Source organism: Sminthopsis crassicaudata, chromosome 1 (genome assembly GCF_048593235.1).
Source record: "Sminthopsis crassicaudata isolate SCR6 chromosome 1, ASM4859323v1, whole genome shotgun sequence".
In the NCBI taxonomy this organism is placed as follows: domain Eukaryota; kingdom Metazoa; phylum Chordata; class Mammalia; order Dasyuromorphia; family Dasyuridae; genus Sminthopsis; species Sminthopsis crassicaudata.
The window spans coordinates 149,561,878-149,587,646 of record NC_133617.1 but is presented as its reverse complement, the minus strand read 5'-3'; positions in this window follow the sequence as shown (position 1 = coordinate 149,587,646).

The window sequence follows — 25,769 nt, the reverse complement described above, 5'->3', positions numbered from 1 at the left end:
ACAAGGGTCAAAGTTGTCAAATTATCCATACATATGTTTTAAAAATAAAAAGCTTTAGGAAAAAAATAAATAAAAAATTTTATTTATCCAAAAATAGTCTTATTAGATCAGAACCCCCCCAAAATCTTTTTATATCATATTAATAATCATATTCACATGGTACTTGCAAGAATATGAAGTACTTTTTTCCATAATAATGTCTATAGTACAAGTATTTCTATTCCTATTTTACAGGTTTCCTTGATGGAAGAGCAGAGCTAGACACTGGTAACTACCCTCATCATTGATGATCAACTCATAGTCACAAATCTAGGGCTCACACATAAGTCTCCAGACTGAATTCAAGTCCAGCATTCTTTGGATTGAACTATATTGCCTCTCTCTTAGTGCAAATGAAAATCTTCAAGTCACAGGTGAATATTACCTGACATCTACTTTATAAGCAGCTTCAGGAATTACTAATCTTGAGGAGCCTACTTTTATGTGACATGTTTTTCTTCTTCTTTCTTCCTCACCACTTGTCTGCCTCCTTATTCCATAGGCTCTGAGAATGTATTATGTTTACTTCATTTACTTCCACTGCCAGCCCATGGAGCACAAGACAAGGAATCCAACCCAACACACTAGGAAGATAGATTTTAATCACCTCAAACAGATGGCACAGGAAGTGTCAAGTAGGTACAATTTTTTTTTCAATTTTTAAGAAGTCAGAAACAACCAAGAAGTCAAAATGGATTTTCATGTATTAGTGTCATTTCTATTGTTTATTATTTTATTCTATTCTGTATCTATGTATCATTCTAATTTAATCTAAAGTCATTTTCATCATTTCTTCTCTCAATCCATTTCTCTCTTTAAATTAAATAATATTTTATGGGCAAAACAAATGCAAATCTCTAAAAAGCAAAGCAGGCATGTCTGACTCCTTGGATGTTCCAGAATGGAATCTAGCCCAGTAAATACATTGGAGCCTTACTCACCTGAGCTCGGCACTATTGGAGGTATCTGCCATAAATCATCCTTTGCCCATGCTCACAGTCTAGTGAAGATTAATGACAGTAGACACGAAAGCTGCCAACTTGGAAGGGTTTTCTGTGGAGGTGCAGGGAAGGCTATGCAAGCAGAATGTGTGATAAAATGCTGGGCTGTAAAGCAGCCGAGGACCTTCTCCATAATGCAAAGACATTAAGACCTGTCTGATTGAGATGATGGACAGGTATTTGACCGAAGACCCTTGAAGCTATAGAAAGGGGAAAACAAACAAAAAAAAAACTGAAAGAAGATATCAAAATGTGATAGCAGTTTGTCATATCCTATCAGTAATGATGATCACCAGGACCACTTGCTTGTATGAGGGGTAGAAAAGACAATATTGTATCTGACTATAAGGAATTGGCTACCCTTGATTTGGCGATTGTTTGGCATTGTTGAACTGATTGTTACACACCTTGATGGAAGAGCAGAGCTAGACACTGGTAACTACCCTCATCATTGATGATTAGTTGTCTGAACTACTTATTTTCCTTGTAGCTGGAAGAAAGTTAATGAAATAAAGAAAATCTCATTCTGTTAGTAGAATGTTTAAATGAAGGATGAGAGAGATTTTGGTAATAATTTGATATAATTTTTAAAAAGCATCTATAAAGCATTTATTCTATTTTAGAAATATCATCCATTCAAGTCAGCAAATATTTATTTTGCCTACTATATTCCAGTCACTATTCCCCACCATGGGGAAATACAAAAATAGTCCCTGCCCTCAAGAATCACACATATGGGTGAAGAATGAAACAACACAGAAAACAACTATGAATATAAAAGATATATGTCAAATAAATTGGGGATGATTTTGAAAGAAAGGCACTGACACAAAGGAAATTTTTCTTGTAAAAAGGCAGGATTTTAGCAAATAGTTGAAGGAAGCCAGGGAAGGGACAGGAGACAGACATGAGGAGGGAGAGAATTCTAGCTTTAAGTAGACACCGAAGTCAAGAAGTGAATCAACTTGAATAAAGACTAGCAAGAAAACCAGAGTTATTGGATAGTAGAGTATATGGAGAGGAGTAAGATAAAAAAGTAGGAAGAGGGAAGGCTATAAATGACTTTAAAAGTCAAACAAAAGATTTTATATTTTATCCTGGAAGCAGTAGGGAGCCACTAAAATTTAGAGGCTGGTATAGTTAGAATTGAGCTTTTTGAAAGTAAATTTGGCAGAGAGGTAGAGGATGGACTAGATTAAGAAGAAATTCCAGGCAAGGAGGTCAACCAAAAGGCTGTTGTAAATGTCAGGGTTGAGATGATGAAGGCCTGTACCAAGATGATGAGAGTATCTGAACACCAGAAGGGGCATATAGAAGAGTTATTGTGAAGTAGGAGAACTTGGCAACTGATTTGATTAAGAAGAGTATAATAGGAATCAGATGGGCATCTAGATTCTGAACCTGAGAAGACTGTAGTACTCAATAGCAATGGGGAATGAGGAAGAGTAAAGAGTTTGGGAGGAAAGATAGACTACTTTTGAGCATGATGACTTTAAGCCACCATCAGACATAGTTTGAGATTTCCAATAGTCATTTTAAGATGTAAGATTAGAATTAGAAGACACTTTATGGTTGGATAAATAAATTTGAGATTCATCAGCATAAAGGTAATAATTGAATTTATGGAAGCTGGTGAGGTCACCAAGTGAAAGTGGATAAAGTAAGAAGAGGAAACAGACCCAGAAAATAGCCATGGGGACACCTAGTCAGCAGATATGACCTGAGAGAAGATGTAGCCAAGGAAACTGATAAGAGGTCTCAGAAAGAGGAAGATTGAGAAAAGGCCCTTAAATGTAATGATTAAAACATCACTTCTTTCTTTGGAGAGAAAGTTTCAATTGTAAATGAAGTTGAAGACTCTGATGGTTTCAAAAGTCACCTCTCATATTCACTTTATATATAAATTGTATTTGTTTTATATACATGTAGTTTTCCCTAAAACAGAATATAAATTCCTTGTGAACAGGGACTGTTATCTCTGAATAGTGCAAATGCTTGTTGAAGGAATGATTATTGTAAATGAATTTATAAATGTAAATCAAACCTCTCTCCTGAGTTCCAGACTCACATGACATTTAGTGATCTTTTCAGTTCCCATGGATTTAGTTACCACCTTTATGGTGATGATTCCCAAATCTATCTTTCCTGCCCCAAACTTCATCTGTTTGCTCCCAGCATTCTTTCTGGATCTCCCCCCATGCATAGAACAAATTTTTTTGCTTCATCTGGTTGGTTGCTTAGTAATTGTTGTTAGTTCTTGAAGAGGACCAAAATGACATCACTATGTTAGAGTCAAGGTTCACTGTCCCACCATACCAGACTAATGGTCGGGCACAAATAGACCACATGAACATTTGGAGTGGCGATGTCTCTAAATTTGTGGATTTCACATTTCTTTGAGCTACTGTAATTTTGCTTCACGCATAGAGTACAACATATTCTTTGATACTGACACACCATGCTGGATGATCTTTGCTAGTCACATGTCACACATGTAACACAATCAATTTCTTTTTTTTTTCTCCAATTTTCTTTTTTTTCCTTTTTTTCTATTAATTTTATAATTATAACATTTTTTGATAGTGCATATGCATAGGTAATTTTTTACAGCATTGTCCCTTGCACTCACTTCTGTTCCGAATTTTTCCCCTCTTTCCCTCCACCCCCTCCCCTAGATGGCAGGCATTCCCATATATATTAAATATGTTATAGTATATCCTAGGTACAATATATAGGTGCAGAACCAAATTTTGTTGTTGTTGTTGCAAAGGAAGAATTGGATTCAGAAGGTAAAAATAATCTGGGGAAAAAAACAAAAAATGCTAACAGTTTACACTCATTTTCCAGTGTTCCTTTTCTGGGTGTAGCTGATTCTGTCCATGATTGATCAACTAGCATTGGATTAGCTTTTCTCTATGTTGAAGATATCCACTTCTATCAGAATACATCCTCATACAGTATCATTGTTGAAGTGTATAATGATCTCCTAGTTCTGCTCGTTTCACTCAGCATCACTCTCTCCAACCCTCTCTGTATTCATCCTGTTGGTCATTTCTTACAGAACAATAATATTCCATAACATTCATATACCATAATTTACCCAATCATTCTCCAATTGATGGGCATCCATTCATTTTCCAGTTTCTAGCCACTACAAAAAGGGCTGCCACAAACATTTTGGCACATACAGGTCCTTTCCCTTTCCCTTCTTTAGTATTTCCTTGGGATATAAGCCCAGTAGTAGCACTGCTAGATCATAGGGTATGCACATTTTGATAACTTTTGGGGCATAATCCCAGATTGCTCTCCAGAATGGCTGGATTCTTTCACAACTCCACCAACAATGCAGCAGTGTCCCAGTTTTTCCACATCCCCTCCAACATTCATCATTATTTCTTCCTGTCATCTTAGCCAATCTGACAGGTGTGTAATGATATCTCAGAGTTGTCTTAATTTGCATTTCTCTGATCAATAGTGATTTGGAACACTCTTTCATATAAGTGGAAATAGTTTCAATTTCATCATCTGAAAAAATATCCTTTGACCATTTATCAGTTGGAGAATGGCTTGATTTCTTATAAATTAGAATCAATTCTCTGTATATTTTGGAGATGAGGCCTTTATCAGAACCTTTAACTGTAAAAATGTTTTCCCAATTTGTTACTTCCCTTCTAATCTTGTTTGCTTTAGTTTTGTTTGTACAAAAGCTTTTTAATTTGATGTAATCAAAATTTTCTATTTTGTGATCAATAATGATCTCTAGTTCTCCTTTGGTCACAAATTCCTTCCTCCTCCATGAATAAAATGTTCCTCTAATTTATTTATGATCTCATTCTTTATGCCTAAATCATGGATCCATTTTGATCTTATCTTAGTATGTGGTGTTAAATGTGGGTCCATGCCTACTTTCTGCCATACTAATTTCCAGTTTTCACAGCAGTTTTTGTCAAATAATGAATTCTTATCCAAAAGCTGGGATCTTTGGGTTTGTCAAACACTAGATTATTATTTTTATTCACTATCTTGCCCTGTGAACCTAACCTATGCCACTGATCAACTAGTCTATTTCTTAGCCAAAACCAAATGGTTTTGGTTACTGCTGCTTTATAATATAGTTGTAGATCAGGTACAGCTAGGCCACCTTCATTTGATTTTTTTCATTACTTCCCTTGAAATTATTGACCTTTTGTTCTTCCATATGAATTTTGTTGTTATTTTTTCTAGGTAATTAAAATAGTTTCTTGGGAGTCTGATTGGTATAGCACTAAATAAATAGATTAGTTTAGGGAGTATTGTCATCTTGATTATATTTGCTCAGCCTATCCAAAAGCACTTAATGTCTTTCCAATTATTTAAAGCTGACTTTATTTGTTTGGAAAGTATTTTGTAATTTTGCTCATATAATTCCTGACTTTCCTTTGGTAGCTATACTCCCAAATATTTTATACTATTGACTGTTATTTTGAATGGAATTTCTCTTTGTATCTCTTGGTGTTGGATTGTGTTGGTAATGTATAAAAATGCTGAGGATTTATGTGGATTTATTTTGTATCCTGCAACTTTGCTAAAGTTCTGAATTATTTCTAATAGCTTTTTAGCAGAGTATACCATCATGTCATCTGCAAAGAGTGATAACTTGATTTCCTAATTACCTACTCTAATTCCTTGAATCTCTTTCTCGGCTCTTATTGCCGAGGCTAGTGTTTCTACCACAATATTGAATAGTAATGGTGATAGTGGGCAACCTTGTTTTACTCCTGATCTTACTAGGAAAGGTTCCAGTTTATCACCATTACATATGATGTTTACTGACAGTTTTAAATATATGCTCCTTATTATTTTAAGGAATAGTCCATTTATTCCTATATTCTCAAGTGTTTTTAGTAGCAATGGATGATGGATTTTATCAAATGCTTTTTCTGCATCTATTGAGATGATCATATGTTGTGGCTTTTTAAAATTTGGTTATTGATATACTCAATTATGCTAATAGTTTTCCTAATATTGAACCAGCCCTGCATTCCTGGTATAAATCCCACTTGGTCATAGTGTATTATCCTGGGGATGATTTTCTGAAGTCTTTTTGCTAATATTTTATTTAAGATTTTAGCATCAATATTCATTAGGGAGATTGATCTCTAATTTTCTTTCTCTATTTTCAGCCTACCTGGTTTAGGTATCAGTACCATGTCTGTGTCATAAAAGGTATTTGGTAGGACTCTTTCAATCCCTATTTTTTCAAATAGTTTATATAGCATTGGAGTTAGTTGTTCTTCAAATGTTTGGTAGAATTCACATGTAAATCCATCTGGTACTGGGGATTTTTTCTTAGGGAGTTGGTTAATAGCTTGTTCTATTTCTTTTTCTGAAATGGCACTATTTAGAATATTTACTTCTTCCTCTGTTAATCTGGGTAAGCTATATTTTTGAAGGTGTTCTTCTATTTCATTTAAGTTATCGAATTTATTGGCATAAAGTTGAGCAAAGTAGCTCCTATCTATTGTTCTAATTTCCTCTTCATTAGTGGTGAGTTCTCCCTTTTCATTTTTAAGACTAACAATTTGCTTTTCCTCTTTCCTTTTTTAATGAGATTTACTAGGGGTTTGTCTATTTTGTTGGCTTTTTCATAGAACCAACTCTTAGTTTTATTAATTAATTCAGTACTTTTTTTACTTTCAATTTTATTAATCTCACCTTTTATTTTTTGAATTTCAAGTTTTGTGTTTGTCTGGGTGTTTTTAATTTGTTCCTTTTCTAGCATTTTTAGTTGTAAGCCCAATTCGTTGGCCCTCTCTTTCTCTATTTTATGCAAGTAGGCCTGTAGGGATATAAAACTTCCCCTTATTACTGCTTTGGCTGTATCCCACACATTTTGGTATTATGTCTCATTATTGTCATTTTCTTGGGTGAAGTTATTAATTATGTCTGTGATTTGCTGTTTTACCCAATCATTCTTTAATATAAGATTATTTAGTTTCCAATTATTTTTTGGTCTATTTTCCCCTGTCTTTTTATTAAATGTAATTTTCATTGCATTGTGATCTGAAAAGGATGCATTTGCTATTTCTGCCTTACTTCATTTGATTTTGAGGCTTTTATGTCCTAGTATATGATCAATTTTTTGTATAGGTTCCATGAACTGCTGAGAAGAAAGTGTACTCCTTTCTGTCTCCATTTAGCTTTCGCCAAAGATCTATCATATCAAACTTTTCTAGTATTCTATTTACCTCTTTGACTTCTTCCTTATTTATTTTATGGTTTGATTTATCTAATTCTGAGAATACAAGGTTGAGATCTCCCACTATTATACTTTTGCTGTCTATTTATTTTTGCAGCTCTCTTAATTTCTCTTTTAAGAATTTAGATGCTGTACCACTTGGTGCGTATATGTTTAATATTGATACTGCTTCATTATCCCTTTAGCATGATATAATGCCCTTCCTTATCTCTTTTGATTAGATCAATTTTTGTTTTTGCTTGATCTGAGATGAGGATGGCTACCCTTGCTTTTTTGGCTTCACCTGAAGCATAGTAGATTCTGCTCTACCCTTTTACTTTTATTTTGAATGTATCACCCTGTTTCAGGTGTGTTTCCTGTAAACAACATATAGTAGGATTATGGCTTTTAATCCAGTCTGCTAACTGCTTCCTCTTTATGAGGGAGTTTACCCCATTCACATTTATAGTTAGATGACTAATTCTATATTGCTTGCCATCCTATTAATCCCTGCTTATGCTTATCTCCTTTCCTTCCCTCTTGTCCCCCTACTCAGTATTAAATTTGTGAACACCACTTGCTTTTCACAGCCCTCCTTTTTTAGTATCCCTCCCTCATTTTAAAGTTCCTCTTCCTATTTTACTCCTTTTTCTCACAATTTCTGTATTCCCTACCCCTTAGCTTACTCCTTTCCTCTCACTTTTCAATGAAGTGGAATAAGTTTCACCATAAACCGAATATGTCTGCTGATGCACACTATCTTCATCCCCCTCCTTTCTTTCTCTCAGATATAATAACTTTCTTGCCAAGCTTCCCTTTCCTTTTCCCATTTTTCTTCTAGCTCTCTTGTGAGAGCCTTTTTGATTTCCTCTATGAGAGGCTTATATATTGAGGAGCAGATCATATCCCCCTTAGGGGGTTCCTCTGGAGACAATCTGCTTTTAGTCAACTCAGTGTTTGAAGTCTGCTCTCTCTCCATACAGAAGCTGTCATTAGCTTCAGAGGCTGCAATAAGTGCACAATCATCTGTAAACAAATTATATACCAATTCTCCCTACACTTTAGTCTTGGCTTGTAGCCTTTTCAAGTTAAATAATTTACCATCAGTGTATTAGATGATCTTAATGTCATTTTCATCCTCACTGAAGGTGACAACACTGCTGAAACCATCATCCTAAAAATGCTGGAAACAAACATATACAGCCTCGTTTCACTCCACTGGTAACTGAGAATGTCTGAGAGAATCTTCCATTATCTAGAACTTGATGTATAAAGGCTTCAATCAGATTAATAAATGCTGTGTATAAACCTCTGTTCTGCTCCTAGCCTTTCTCCTGGAACTGTTTGGCAATAAACACTTTAACAACCATTTCTTGACCCTTTCTGAAGCCACGCTGACTCTTAGATAGGTGACCATCTTTCAGATGAAGGATCATTCTAGTGAAGACTTTGGAAAGAATCTTGCCACAAAACAAAGAGGAAGACCTCCTTTGTGATTGTATTCATGACATTTTATTTGCTTTACCTTCATAGAAATATATGTTCTACCTGCTAATATCCCTGGTTTCCTTTAAGTCCCAACTAATATCCCATCTTCTTCCCCAACTCTTCTTAATTCAGTAATATTCCTCCTGTTCATTATTTTCTCTTTATCCTGTATAGAGCTTATTTTTTATATATTTGTTTGTGTATTGTCTCCCTGCTAGATCGTAAGCTGTTCAGTGTCAGGGACTGTCTTTTCCTTCTCCTTTTTAAAAAAATCTCCAGTACTTACCACACTGTTTGACATAGAATATGTTTAATAAATGTTGATTGATTAATTGATTGATTTCAAATGTTACATGAGGGAACAGAATTTTAACTTTTACAAGTCATGGTTATGTTGTTATAGATTTTTTTTTATTCATTTTTCCAAATTATCCCCTCCCTCCCTCCATTCCCTCCCCCCGATGACAGGTAATCCCATACATTTACATGTGTTACAATATAACCTAGATACAATATATGTGTGAAAATACCATTTTCTTGTTCCACATTAATTATTAGCTTCCGATGGTATAAGTAACCTGGGTAGATAGACAGTAGTGCTAACAATTTACATTCACTTCCCAGTGTTCCTTCTCTGGGTGTAGTTATTTCTGTCCATCATTGATCAACTGGAAGTGAGTTGGATCTTCTTTATGTTGAAGATTTCCACTTCCATTAGAATACATCCTCATACAGTATTGTTGTTGAAGTGTATAGTGATCTTCTGGTTCTGCTCATTTCACTCAGCAACAGTTGATGTAAGTCTCTCCAAGCCTCTCTGTATTTCTCCTGTTGGTCATTTCTTACAGAACAATAATATTCCATAACATTCATATACCATAATTTACCCAACCATTCTCCAATTGATGGACATCCATTCAACTTCATTTCTCATCAGTACACATCTTTAATTCCCCTTCTCTATTTGTTAAAAAAAGAAGAAAGTTTGATAGCAGCCTATTGGAAGAGACTATAGAAATTTCTCTAGATCCAGCATAAAGAACATATGAATAACAAGTTTCTTGCTAGTTAGAATGAGAAATACACTAAACCATGATTCATCATCTTTTTGAAATAACTGAACATGTGACTAAACTGAGGTACTAAATGATTTTTTTAATCTTTTTGTCCAAGTTTGTGATTTCATTTATTTAGTGGGGAGTTGCTCACTCCACTAAGAAAAATCGGCAACCTTTCCAAAATGTATAGCTTTAACAGTTTTTGAGGAGTTCTTAGGGCTAAATGATTGATCTATAGTGATACACCTGGTTTGTGTCAGATGTAATTTGAATGTAAGACTTTATGACTGCTCTTCTATCCGCTATCATACCACCACTCAAAGAAACATTCATTTTCTCCAAAGTAAACTGAAAAGAAAAATGTCCTAATGAAAAAGAGATGCAATTGACTGAGGTTTTTCCCCCCTCCATCTCTAATTACTATAATTCAAAAATTTTAGATTCTAAGTAATTCTGTCTAGAACATTTATATCTTGATAACTTATTAGTACAATGAAAATATAATAGATATATGACCTTCAAATTGAACAATTGTGACTTTTTAACGACTCTACCTCTCAAGTAGAAAAATTATCATAAAGTTATTTAGAAATTGAATGGTCTAGGTTTCTTTCCTCTTATAAAGCATACTTTTTTAAAAATCCTTTGAGATGTAAAAGCTTTCATATTGACCCCTTCCCTGTGCTGCTTTAAGGATATGGAAAAAAGAGATTTGAAATACATTTTTTCAGCTGCTAAACATTAGATGAAAAAATGTACTTTTCCCCTCCAGAAATGCATCATTCTTTTCTTGAGCTCAAATAACCACAAAGCATCTGAATTTGGGAACTAAAAACAGCTTGTCTGTGGTCCTTTGTGAGAAAGGAAATCCTGTTTAAGTTTGAAAATAATGGAGTAAAAGTATTTTAACTCCAAGTCATCAAATAAATTACTAAACATAGAAGCCAAGCATCTCTGTTAAGTTTGCTCTGGTTTGTGGCACATATGGCCCACCCTTAAGATCTTCTATCATTGAATAGGGAAGTTAATAACTGCCTCAGAAAGCAGAACTTTTTTATCTCTCCAAAGGAAATCTTAAAATCTTGACTTTTCTTTCCAACAATTCTAAACATATTAAAGCTTATATTCTAAATTCTCATTTATACCAGCCATTTAATTAACTATACCATTTGGCCAGTTTATAGCTTTTTACAACAAAACAGTTGCCAGGAAGATTCTCATCATAACTTCATTAACTCTTAGTCGCAAGACATCTTATATGTGAACTAACAGTATTTTAGGTTTTTTTTTCTTCAAAAAATAGCCAAATTATTGAAAACAAAAAAAAAAAAAGCATTGTTTGTTAAATCATTCATTGGGCTACATGCAGAGTACCATGTTTCAGTATTGGTAGATTCAGAACTCAGAGTACTTAAGATATACAATTCCTAGAGCACATATAGTATTTAGTATGTTCCCAATGAGGACAACTTTTAATAATTACTTTTTAATAAATGTACATACTTTTAATGCTAAATAATTCTGTTCTTGGTATCATATATGTACATATATATGTGTGTGTGTGTGTGTGTGTGTGTGTGTGTGTAAAAACATCAAAGTCACATGAATTATAATAAAGGTTCAAAGAATATAAGAGCAGTATAGCTTTCAAGATTAAGCCCCATTCTATTCTGTCCTGGTCAGACTCCACATGTGTACAGTGTTGTGTTCAGTTCTGAGGACAGCTTTTGAATAGGACATTAATAAGAATATCTACTCAGACATGATTAAGATAATAAAGGCCCTTGAATCAATGTTACATAGAGATTGACTAGAAGAAATGTTTAATTTGTATAAGATTCAGTCAATAGCTGTATTTAAATGTTCAAGGGACTGTGATGAGGAAGTTGGTTAGATCTATTCTTTTTGACTCCAGAGAACAAAGGAAAATGGATAGAAATACAGAGATAAACTTATATCTGATGTAATTTTTAAAACTTCCTTATAGCTAAAGCAGTATATAAATTGAATGGGCTCCTTTAGAAGGTAGTAGACATTTCCTTACTAGAGGTTCTCAAGCAAAGACTGGAAAACTACTTGTCAGGAAAGTTATAGTGTAGAATCTTGTTTGGGTTTGTTGTTTAGTTGTTTTCAGTTCTGACTCTTTATGATTCCCATTTGGGGTTTTTGGCAAAGATGCTGGAGTGGTTTGTCATTTCTTTTTCAGTTTATTTCACAGAGGAGGCAAACAAGATTAAAAAACTTGCCTAAGGTCACATAGCTAGTAAGTTTTTTGAGAGTGGATTTGAATTCAGATCTTCCCAATTCCAGGCCCAGAGCTCTGTCCGCTGTATCATCTAGCTGTCCTATTTGGGTATAATGTAACTAAATCAGCAGATAAGATTGTTCACAATTATAAAATTCTGGAATCCCAAAAGTAAAATGATGAAAAGAATTTCAAGCCTAGAGAGCACAATTTCCAAAGTTTGCTAAGGATGCTCAAATTATTTTCCCCACCTCTGATATCGGATATTGTATTTTGAAGAGGATGAAATGTATCAAGAGAAATGTGACCAAGAGGTGAGGACTCAACCATGTTTCAGCCTAAAGAAGAAAAGAATTAAGGGAACATTGTAGCTAGTTTAAATATCTAAGGAATTCTCTCATGGAGGAAGAATTAAATGGATGTGTTGTATATAACATCAAAAGTAAATTAGCACCAATGGATGAAACTTACAAGAATGAAGATTGTGACTATAACAAATATGCCAGCATTTAGAAAATAGAATGACTTGTTTTGTGAGATTATTACTTATACTTACCTATCAGTAGTAATGGTCAAATAAAAACTAAATGGTCACTACTTAGAAATATAACAAAAGCAAATTCATGTATTAGATTGTGTTGGGGGAGAGATAAAAATTAGAGATGGGAGGGGCAGATAAACTTAATAATCTCTAAGGTTCCTTTCTATTCTATGAACTGAAGATTCAATTTACATGAATAGCTACAATCCAAATTTCCAAAGAATTTTGGAGATCTATATTAACTGCTTTAGATCATTGGGTCTTATTTACAGTATCTTGATTACAAGATAAAACATTAGAAAGTGATGGCACTGATTGTTTTCATTTTTGTGTTTGTATCTCTAAGGCAAAAAAGTATGAACTTAATAGATATTAATTAAATTGAATTGAATAGAAAAACCTTGGCATATTCCTACAGAACAACAGGAATCTGCCCAATAAGTGAGATATACTGTTTCGTATACTTCATCCACTTTTTAAATACAAATTGATTCAGACTAGCATGGATTATACTAAGTTATTTCATCATCATGTTCCATTTTAAAGGAAATTCATACCTTTTATTAAATCCAAGAATTTGAAAATTCCTCGCAACTCAGATTTTCTATCTTACTACTAACAAAAACTTTTCCTGATTTATAAGATCAATGCATAAGTATAAATGTCCTTATGGATAAATAATCCTCACTGAAGAGATAGGTGCAGGGACACACAGGTTATTACACTTATTATGGATGATTATAACAATGATTATTCTCATAATTAGCAATGAAGTTATGGCATTTATCAATGAGAGAAGGAGAAGAACAATGGTGACGAGCCTCAGGTCCACATCATATAACAATGAATCATTGGAAAGACCAAACCTGGCATGTGGGAGAAGAATTGGATTTGTTATATTTGGTTACAGAAAGCAAAATTAGAAGTAATGGATGAAAGTTCCAAAGACCCAATTAAGTTTAATGTGAAGGAAAAGTTTCTAATAATTCCAGCTGTCCAAAAGTTAAATGGGCTGCTTTGGAGAGTAGTGGATTGCCTTTCATTAAAGAGTCTTCAAACATAAGCTGTAACTACTTGAGTAAGTTGTAATAGCAATTCTTTTTTTCAATTATGTGTTGTATTAAATGACTAGTAAGGTAGCTTTTAACTCTGAAATTCTATATTTTTATGAAAAAAAAAGTTTCAGAATACTCAAGTCTGATGCATTCGGCTATCTTTCCAACTTCAATTTTATGCATGATCAACTCATTGAAGTTTCACGAAATCTCACAGGAAAAAGAAAATCTTAAATATACTTTTTCCTTAGAAAAAAATTAAGCAAAAATGTTTTTATTTCCAAATATTTTATTTTCAACTTATTTCAATTTATCTATATATCTATCATCTATCTATCTATCTAGGTATTTGTGTGTTGCATACACAATCTGTATAACAGCTAAATGAAAGCAGAAACTCTATTCTTTCTTTGTATATTCAGCACGTGGCACAATATCTGGCACATAGTAGATGCTTATAATTTTTATTGACTGACTAACAGGAAAAGAAATAAGGCAAGTACATGCCATATAACATCAAACATTGCTGTGACCTGGTACTATTGTTATCATCTAAATGCCCTGTTGAAAGGGTCTTTAGTTATAATGTCCTCTATAAAGAATATGATGAAGGATAATTGTCTATTGTTATTATAGATGTGATATGCCATATGATATGTGGGGGGATGTTTTATTTAAACATAAGATAATAAAGTCTTAGAATCAGGAAAGACCTCTGGGGTCTCTGGTACATACTTCCAACCATTGAAAGAATTTCCTCCGTAATATCTGAAAGATGGCTCATCTAGCCTCTACTTATTTATTTTCAGTTTTATATACATACACACACATACCTCCCTTTGGCAAATTGGAAAGATTATTAGGTTTGGAGTTGTAAAAAGCCTACATTCAAATCTTAACTTTGGCATTTACTAGCTTCATTTAAACGACCTTGGATAATTTTGGCCCAGAAGGTACCATGTACTCTCTATACATCATAATGTACAATGGAGATAATACATGTGACTCACAAAGTTATTGTGAGAAAGAGGCCTTGTAAAACATGAAGTACTTTATAACTATGTCTCCTTAATATGAGCAAAAATTTCTAGAAAGTAGGAACTGCCTTGTTTTTTTCTACTGATATCCCCAATCTTTGGTACAGTATTTGGCACTTAAGAAAGCAATCAATGACTCCTTGGCTATTATTATCACTCTCCAAAAATAATATTTGCAGTTCATTTTCCATAATATTCTCTGTTCTCACTGCCAAAAATGATTGTGGTATCTAGAATTAGAAGAGTCACTATGAATCCAGGACTAGTCTACAAGTGCTCCAAGTCAGCAACTATCAAATAAGTTCCAGAAACCTGAGCAGACTGGATTCCTGTAGGACAGCCAAGAAGACAGAGGCTCTGTAGGGAGTTACACAGATTGTTTCTATTGAGCAAACTTGACTTTGTTGCTAATATTTCAGATCCTATATGTCGATAGCGTTAGCTTTCCACTTGCCAGAAAGGAATAAGAATAGCACAAGCCCTGGGCCTGGATCTGCTTGCTGTGGTTTTCCAAACACAATTCTGAACTCTGGCAACTTCCTCCTGGCATGTGAAGGGATAAAGAGGAGTGCAGAGTTTATGTTATGTCAGCTACATGGCATGTGCTATTTGGTTAAACTGGATATAACCATAACAAAAAAGAGCAGTACTTTCAGTAAACACCAAGACTAAATATTTCCAGTCATATTCCTCAAATTTAGAATCATAGAAATCCAGAATGAAATCTGAGAGGTTATCCAGTCCCCTCCCTACTCCCATTTCCTATGTATTTCACTCCCTTTTTATGGAGGAGAAAACTGAGGCTCAGTGCAGTTAAATAATTTACCTAAGACAAAAATGCTGCCATTTTCCTTATTTCTTTGGCTTCCTCATCCCTACCTCACATATAAGTCTGTGTAAAAACTGCCTTACTCCAAGAATTCTCTTTGAAAATGAATCTTAGACATTTAGCTGGAGAATTGCAACGTTAAATGAATAATTGCCCAAAATCACATGGACCCAGAGCCAGAACATATTAAAGGTAGGACTTTAACCCAAGTCTATGTGACTGAAGTCAGCTCTCTCTTCATTATGCCTTGTGATAGTACAAATAAATTTTTTTAAAGAAGCAAGACTGGAAAAAAGCTGACACAATATATTGTTGGAAACACTATGAATTGGTCCAATTGTTCTGGAAACAATTTAAAATTATCTTTAAAACAAATCACTAAGCTCTTAATATCATTGGATCAATTAATGCAGTTGGAATGAATCAGTCAACAAGCATTTTATTCAGCACTCACTATGTGCGTATCCAAAGTTATCTTTTAAACTCCAGTCACACATTTCTAAATATCCAGATGCAACATTGTCATCTTAATTCAATATGTCTAAAAGAGAACTCAACAGTTTCAGCCACATGCTCACTGCATCTGTTCTTGCTACTTCTTCAAGTTCTGTTGAAGATACTACCATTCTCTCAATCAACCAGAAATTCAGATGCATCCTAGATAGACTTCCTTCTTCCTCAACTTTCAAAACTAACAAATTGTTTTATTCTTGCTGATTTTATCTATGTATCTCTTGCATCTATCTCCTTTTTTTTCAATTCAAAGCTACCACCATAGGTCAGATCCTTAATTTCTCAGACTATTATAACTTCTCAATAAATTTTCCTGCCCCCAATTTTTTTCCTTTCTAATCTACGCCTTACAAGCAATTTTACTAAGCCAAAAGTCACATCATGTTACTCCTTTGATGAAAAGCCTTTAGTGGTTGCTACCACCTCCATGAAAAGTCACAAATTCCTCTTCACATACTTAAGATCCTTTACAGTATGAAGGAATGAATTCTTCTTGTTGTCCTTAATTCTTGAAAAGGACCAAAATGGCACCAGTATGTTAGAGTCAAATTACAGCTACAGCTGATCAGTTTCATACCAACTCAGAGTGTCCTGCTACAGGTCAGACACAAATAGTCCATATGGACATTTTGGAGTAGCTTCTCTAATTTTGTGCATCTTGTGTTTCTTCTGAGCTAATTCAATTAGTTTTTGCTCGTAGAGCACAATACCATGGCACATCATGCTGGGCAGTCCTGTGCCAATGTCTCCCATGCCATACATCAATTCTAAAGTTCTCAAAAGATACCTTGAAAACATCCATGTATGCCTTTTTTTTACCACCTTGTGAGGCTTGCCCTCCATAAAATAATTTTTTGGGCAACCATACATTTGGCATTTGAACAATGTGGCCAATCCAATGAAGTTGTGCTCTTTTCAGTAAAGTTGGAATGTTTGGCTATTTAATTCAAGAAAGGATCTCAGTGAAATTGTTCCCTAATCTAGATATAGTGTCTCCCTCCTCTATTCATACACAGAAGCTATTCCCTATCTATGACTAGAATATATTAAGGCTTCAACTTAACCTCTAAGAATTTTCAACTCCCTTTTCACCTCAGAAACCCTTTAGTTGTTTATGTTCTCTATCACAAATAAACTTTTATTTATTATATCTATGTTCATGGAGAAGAATGCCATGGAAACACATTTTCTATTGGAAGAGAGAAAGAGAAAAATGGAGGCAACTATCCTCCCCAACTTGTTTCTCCCCAAAAGCTTATACTCAGAAAGACTTTAAGAACCACAAATTATGAAATCATAGTCCTTAGAAGTGTGACTATCGTACTGCAGCCTGAATCTGGTTTGGAATCCTGGAATGTCTTCTCCCAAGCTTTTACTTTCCTAACTTCTGGCAGTTTCTCTTAGTTTTTCCTTCAGCTTCAGATTGCTTCCCAGAAACTTCATTTATGAAGAATATCCAATGTCGCCAAAATCTTCGTTTTTCCAGAGATTGTTCTATGGACTGAAGTTCACTACCGTCCTGGAATTGTCACCTTCAAAGCATCTTCTATCCATGCAGCTTCTCCCTTTGATTGAATGACTTCTCCTAAAACCTCCATTTAAGGAAAATATTCCTTTTTAGGTTATACTCTGACCTTTCTCTTTTACACTCTTGAGTCATCTGGGAGGTACTTTTATGTCTTCCCACTTCCCCTTTCAGCTTCATTTTAGGTGTTATTTTCCCCAATAGAAGGTAAGCTTCTTGAAAGCAAGTTCTGCTTTTCTTTCTGCTTGTATTTGTATTCCTAGTAAATAACACAGTACCAGACAAATATTAAGTGCTTAATTAATGCTTATTGACTGACTGATTGGAATATATACTATCACCCCCACCATTACCTTTCTTTACCCCTACCCCCCAATAAAATGTAAGCTCTTTAGATTAGGAACTTGAAGGGAGTCACCCTACAATTCCCTACACAAAATAAGCATATGAAATCATAGATATAGAAAAGGCAAGGACCTTTGAGTCTTCCTAGTCTAGTCTCATATAATAGATAAGGAAGATGAGTTTTATGGACATAATTTTCCTCAGATCATTTCATTACAAAAGAAGACAAATATGATTTAAATTGAGACCTCTAGCTAAATGTTCTTGATGTAAATTGGATTGGATTCACCTAAAGAGAAAATAGGACAAATCTACACATATCTACTCAATCTGTAATCTAACAAAACTTCAGTCATCCAGAGTGATCAGTGTCACTCATCTCCTCTGAATAAAAACCTTTCCCTCTATTAGGAGCAAGGAACTGGGGACTGAGAAGACGGGATGCACTCTATGTTAATAACTTACTAAAAAATATTATGAGACATCAAATGAGCTTTTTATAAATACAATTTTAAAAAATATGCCAAAAAAACCACCCTCTGACAGAGATCATGGACTAAATATGCAAAATGAGATGTGTTTTTGCACATAGCCAATGTGGGAATTCTTTTGCTTGACAATGCTATTTGTAATAAGCAGTTTTTTTTTTTCCCAGTAAAAGTGGGAGTAAGAGAAAGAAAATAAATGCCTATTAATTTTTTAAATTAAAAATGCAGCAAAACAGAATGCAGACATACATCATCTCCCTACTCTTTAAAGGCTGAGTACTGGACTGTAGGCTCGGATGTCCAATGGGCCCAGCCCAGAGTCAGGTGGCCTAGACAAACTGCTGCTCTACCTATACAGCTGGATACAACCTATCTGCCCAAAGGGAGGGAAGGTTCTCCAAACAACTAGTATTTCTCTAAGGAAATGGTGAGGAAACATAATTCCTTAGCCAAATGCTGTGCATTTGAAAAATGTTTTTGCCTTTCAATAGGTTTTGCTGAAAAAAAAAAAAAAAAACTCAGTCCTTTAGGGTTTTATTGACTCAGGACAACCACACTTTCTTTGGAAGCAAAGTATAATTTTATCTAGCATGGTGTTAAATAACTTTCCAACAGATATAAGTGGAACCCAAAAGATTTCCTGAAAGGGAAAAAATCTAGTGGAACATATTCTATTTTCATGAGCCATCTCCCCCAATACCCCCACTATTGATTTATCAATCAATCAATACTGTTATGGAATGGTTCTAATTCTGGGATGGGAGTGGAAGTCCAGGAAGAAGACATTTTTGCAAGAGATAGATACCTAATGAGGAAATTATCCAGATATTTTTGGTAAATTCTGTTTTCCCACAGATCTCTGTCTGTCTGTGTCTCTCTGTCTCTCTGTGTGTCTCTATTTCTCTCTGTCTCTGTCTCTCTATTTCTCTCTGTCTCTCTTTCTATTTTATACATATATATGTGAGACTCAGGAATTAATTGGCATGCCCAGAATAACACAGCAAGAAAGTATTTGAGGCAAAATTTAAACCCATTAGTTCAGTGATTAGAATGTTGGGGCTGGAATGATTAGAATGTTAGACTTGAAATAAGGGAAACCTGAATTCAAATATGAACTTAGATTCTAGCAGTGTGACTCTGCACAAGTCATTCAATCTCTGTTTGCATCCATTTCCTCAACTATTAAATGAGGATAATAGCAGCAGAGATCTGAAAAAGTTGCTGTCAGGATCAAATGAAACCATATTTGTAAAATGGCTAACAGATAATAAATTATCTGTCTGTCTGTCTGTCTCTGTCTCTTTTGGTGTATATCTATCTCTGTGTTTCTCTGTCTCTGTCTGTGTATTTATAAACATATATTATATTAACATATAAAAGGTTATTCCTTTCCTCTTCCCCCTTTCTATGATTCTAGGCTCATTATATAATAGTCTGATATGATGGAGAGGATGAACATTGCATATCTGAGAAAGGCATATGTAAATTTGACCATCCTAGTAAAAATTCTAAAGACCAAATTATTTCTAGAAAATGATTCAGAAACTTTTTGTAAGACCAGATAATATTTATACTGCTATCAGTTTATTGTCATTATTGAAGCTAAGTTAAGAGATGCCATACCCTAGTTTCCAGGCCTTCTTAACTTCCTTAGGAAAAAATCAAACATTCTCAGAGAATAGCAACTGTGTGATTTGTTAATTCTATGACACCTAACATAGTTTTTAGATAAAAGTTAAACATATTGAGACGCATTTATATATGGAACATGATATAGATTTGGTTGTATCATCATGATTCATCAAGCAAAATGAAAAAAATATATATTATTTCTTTGAAATAATAAATGAACAGTTTAGGAACAAGTCATTTGATCTGAAAAAAAGATTCATTTACAATAAGTTTATTTCTTAGATTACACCTTGGAGCTTTTGTGCTAAAAGATAAAGTTAGCATCAATAAGAGTGAACTTGATGTTTTCGGAGCTTAAGGGATTATATCTTTTTTCTTCCTCTTTCTTTCTTTTACAAATGGGCCAGGGAACCTTGACTTATTTTCCTTTAATTTTTGCTATTGTTCTAATTACTGAATAATGTCTGAAATTGTATAAAATGAAAAACTTAGTCTGAATATCAAGAACATTTTGACAATAATTCATTAGACTGTGAAATCAACCAGATGAAGTGGTGGCATTCCCATCTGTTGCATCCTTTAAACCTGGACTGAAAAAGACACAAGGAGCTTCAGCTCTCTCTCTCTCTCCTGACATCACCCCCCCACAATACAATCTCTCTTCTTTCCTTTTCCTTCTCATTTCTTTTGATCTTTCTCTCCTTCTCTCTCTCACTCTCTTTTTATGTCTTTCTCTCTCTCTCCACCTCTCTCTACCTCTCTCTCTCTCTCTCTCTCTCTCTCTCTCTCTCTCTCTCTCTCTCTCTCTCTCTCTCTCTACCTCTCTCTCTCTCTCTCTCTCTCTCTCCCTCTTTCTCTCTCTCTCTCTCTCCCTCTCTCTCTCTCTCTCTCTCTCTCTCTCTCTCTCTCTCTCTCTCTCTCTCTCTCTCTCTCTCTCTCTCTCTCTCTCTCTCTCTCTGTCTCTCTCTCTGTCTCTCTGTCTATCCCCCCTTTCACTCTCTCTTTCTTTCTCTCCCTCCCTCCTCTCCTCTCTTTTTGTGTCTCTTTCTCCATCCCCCTTCTCTCCAGGTCTTTTCCTACTTCTTATCTCGTTCCCTCTCCCAAATTAAGATGTAGATTTGTGATAATATCTATTCCATGATCTCTGTCTTAGAAATGACAACTATAAATTAAAATGAATTTTTTTATTTTCTTCTATTGTTTTATAGAATCTTTTGTCCTAGGTTACTTTCATTTTTACCTTTCTCCAAAAAGAATATGTACACCACTAAAATAGAAGTCTTTGGTCCTAGATTTTTGGCAACTCCAACTACTAAGTGAAGCCAAAAATGCAAATTCTTCCCTCCAACCTTTCTATTATATTATTATAGATTATAGGAGCATATATTTAAAGCTAGTGCCTTGAAGGTAATTGAGTCCAACCATCTCCCCATTTTGCAAATGAGGAAACTGAGGCAAGGAGTAATTAAATGATTTTTCCAGATTAAAACAACTAAGTGATAATTAAACCTAGCATCCTCCTGACTCCAAATCAAATGCCCTATCTATTAAACTATGATTCTATTCAATAAGTGAATGATTCTAAGCTCTTTTACCATTCCATTTCAATCTATGCCTTACAAGCAACCCTGTTTTTCATCTTCACCAAGACTTCCAATCTCTTTATCTCACAATACTTTCCCAGGTCATTGCTCCTGAGCTGGGAAGCAATGTTCTCTTACATGCCATTACTAAGACTGTCCTTTCCTCTTCACCAACTCTAAAATATTCTCTACTCTAGAATCCTTTGCCCTCTTCTGCTATTCTCACTCACCTCTTGCATCAATGTCCTTCACCCATATTCATGGGCCACTGAATGGAGTTGAAAAAAAAATAATAACAAACCTATGCTAATTGGATCTATTACAAATTTCTATTATCTAATTTTAACTTGGGCAGCTGGGTGACACATTGGATAGAGTCCTACGCCTCAACATTGTGAGTTCAAATCCAGCCTCAGATATCTGTGTTCTCCTAAGTTATTTAACCTCATTTGCCTCAGCCCTCTATTTGTAAAAATGAACTAGAGAAGGAAATAGGAAACCACTCCAGTCTTTGCTAAGAAAAACCCAAATAGTGTCATAAAAAGTCAGACATAACTGAAAAGATTGAACAACAAAATCTCAATTTGTCCCTCATTGCAAAAAAAAAAAAAAAAAAAAAGACGAAAAGTCAGGGCTTCTACTCCTCCCTATTGATAAGCTATTCCATTCAACTCATTGACTAATATAAATATTTTAGTCTCTCCTACCCCCATCCTCACCCTCTTAGCTAGAACTTCACTTCTTTCTTACAATAAATAAATAATTTGCCCATTATCTGAGATTTCCCTTTTCTCCCTTTCTCACCTTACATGACTCCAACATAAGTTTCCCACTATTTCTTTCTTTACTTCAGTCTCTGATGAAGACATGACCCTTCGGTCTGCCAAAGCCAACTCTTCAACAAGTAACATTGATCCTTTTTCCCCCTATCCTCTCAACTATATTTTATAATTTGTCACAACTATTCTTTTTCTCTAATCTTCAATTTCTCCTTATCTTTTTTTTCTGTTTCCCTGGTGCCCATAAATATGTTCATATCACCCCCTAAACTAAAAATTAAAATTAAAATGTATTTGACTTCTTTATATCTTCTAGCTATAGTTCTATATCTTTCTAATAAACTCTTTGGAAAGTTTATCCATATTTAGTAGCTTCAGCCTTCTATAATCTGGCTTCTGATTTCATCATTCTACTGTCACTACTCTGGATGAGAGTTAACTGCAACTGTCTTGAGACAATGGCTCTCTACAGGAAGAAGAATCTGTCCGAGAGATTTGAGTTGACACAGCAGATTTCCTCCCAGAGAGTGATCCGCAGCTTCTGGAGACAACAGCATGTTACAAATTGGCGTCCACAACGTGGGGCAAGGACTTTTGCTTATCCTGACAAGGACTTGTTCTGAGCCCTTCAGAGGAGCTAGATTGGACCATTGCAATTTGGCACCTGAACAGGGACAGACTGATTCCAGTGGAAAAGCCTCCAATCCAGATCTCAGTCTCTCTGACCCAGAACCATGAGTAACAAGGAAACTTTGTTAAAGATTAAGTGAGCGTTATAATAGACAAATAAGGAACTTAACTTGTTAAGGGCTAAACCAGCGATCTCTTACATTGAAATGAGGCAAACGCCTTCTGTTCAAGGAAAATGTTTAGAGAGCATCATCAAGGTTATGAAAAGCCAAGGATTGATTATATTTTTGGAGGATATTACTGAACTTTTAAAAACTGTGAAGGTAATATGTCCTTGTTTTTCTCTGGAAGAAGAATTGGATCTAGATGAATGGGAATTAGTAGGAAAGCAATTAGGTGAATACTACAATTCCAAACCAAACAAAATTTCTAAAGATACACTTCATACCTACAATTTAATCCAAATGGCTTTAAAAATTGTTATTCTAAAGGAAGAGAAGGAGCAAAATGGGGAGGTGTCAACTAAACTAGGTGAAAAGGATGAATCAGATAACAATGAATTAAGTACAATTCTGAGCAACAGGAGCATTTCCCATTTTCTCCCTCAATTAACCCTTCAGGGGTGGAGCAAGAAGGAGGAGGGGAAAAGGCAGAAACACATACAGAATCGCCTGTGAAGCAGTCTAAGCCTATGACAAGATTAGAAAAAGCATTGGTTAAAGCTAAGAGAGAAGGACAGGATATAAGTGATTTTATACATGCATATCCTGTGATTTAAGATATTGACTCTGTAGGTCAAAAAAGGAGAAGATTGAACCTTTAGATTTGAATAAAATTAAAGATTTGAAAAAAAGATTGTACCCTTTATGGGGCTACATCAGTTTATGTTAAAATGTTACTAGATGGTTTGTCTTATGAAATCCTAACCCCAAATGCTTGGAAATCCATAGCAAAGACATGCCTACAACCTGGAGAAAATTTGTTATGGCTTGCGGAGTTTCATGAATTATGTAAAATCCAAGTCAGATGCAATTTGGAAATAGGAGTTAACACAAAATTCACTTTTGAGCACTTAGCTGGTGAAGGTTGGTATGGAGAGAATTCAGAACAGATTAATTATACCATGACAATATATGAGCAAATTGCTAAGGCTGCAATAAAAGCTTGGGGTGTCCTCCCTGGACAGAAAGATCAGGGAGAGGCTTTCACTAAAATAGAGCAAGGTCCCAATGAACCTTTTGCAGATTTTGTGGGACGTTTGCAAACTGCTGTCAAAAGAACTATTAGAGAAAATGCAGCTACAGAAATAATGACCAGACATCTGGCTAAGGAAAAATGCCAATAAGATTTGCAAAAGAATTATATGGGGATTAGACAAAGATGCTCCTTTAGAGGAGATTATAAGACGCTGTGCTACAGTGGGAACAAATGCTTTTTACACCCGGACTATGATGAACGTGGAAAGACAGGGTCCCTCCTGGCAAGGGACTTCTAGAGAAACTCGGCAATGTTTTCAATGTGGAAAAATTGGACATCTAAGAGCTCAGTGTAAGTATGGAGATACAGTGAGAAGACAGGGTGAGAGAAGACCTAAAACCCCATGTCCAAAATGCAACAGAGGACTCCATTGGGCATCAGGGTGCAGAATAATTCAGGGAAATGGGATGAGGGACCCAGGTCCAGGGCCCCAGGCAAAAAAAACTTGGGGCATGATGGCAGCTGATGTTATACCCAAAGAGCCTTTTGAAGGTCAGGACTCTGATCTGATCAACCAGCAGAAAAGTAATCACATGGCAGAAATGGATTACCTGATAAGTCAGCCAAAAGGCAATCAGATTGCAAAAATGGATTACACTTGGAAAGAATACAGGCCTTTTAAACCAACAGGGCTGTGTCCAGTGCAAACAACTCCAATATAATTGCCAGATGATGAGAAGAGATTTAGAAAGTGGTAAATAGAAGGAAATTATATAGGTTAACTGCCTGGTGGAGAGGGTTTGCTTGTATTTCATCAGATGGAGAAGGAATCAGATGAGTGCCAATGAGTCGTATTCACCTTGTCCATCAGAGAGAGACAGAAAAAGAGAAAGACCTCAAAACAAAGGAGAAAATCTAAGAAACATCTGACACTGAAAGAGCATGCATGGCTAATAAGAAGACTGTTAAAGAACTTTAAAAACCAGCAGGAATCATTGGATTTCCTAACACAAGATGATACTAATGGACTATGGACTTATGGACATTTATAAATTCTCAATTTATGATTATTTGATCATGTTATTTGTTACATACTTCTAGCATGTTGTGTTACTATGTTACTATGTTACTATGTGTTTATGTAATCTATGTAATTATGAGTAATGCCTCCCATATTGATGGATTTATGTTTCAAGGTCATGACCACCCTATGTTTGAAATCAAAAGAAAGGGGGAGATGTTAGGTTCTAACTGCTAATGAGATAATGAGATATTAGGTTCTTACTAAGTGCTAAGTCGGTACTTGACAATTCTCTAGTCCCAGCCTGACTGGGAGTTTTACTTGTGAATTTCTGGGGAAGAACTTGCATGCTTAGGAGGAGCAAGTTCATTGGTTGAAGTAATTTTTCCCAGAAGTCCTTGCGTTATCCCACACCCATTCTCTGGGAGGATAAAAGAGGGAAGTCACTACTCTGGATGAGAGTTAACTGCAACTGTCTGGAGACAATGGCTCTCTACAGAAAGAAGAATCTGTCCGAGAGATTTGAGTTGACACAGCAGATCTCCT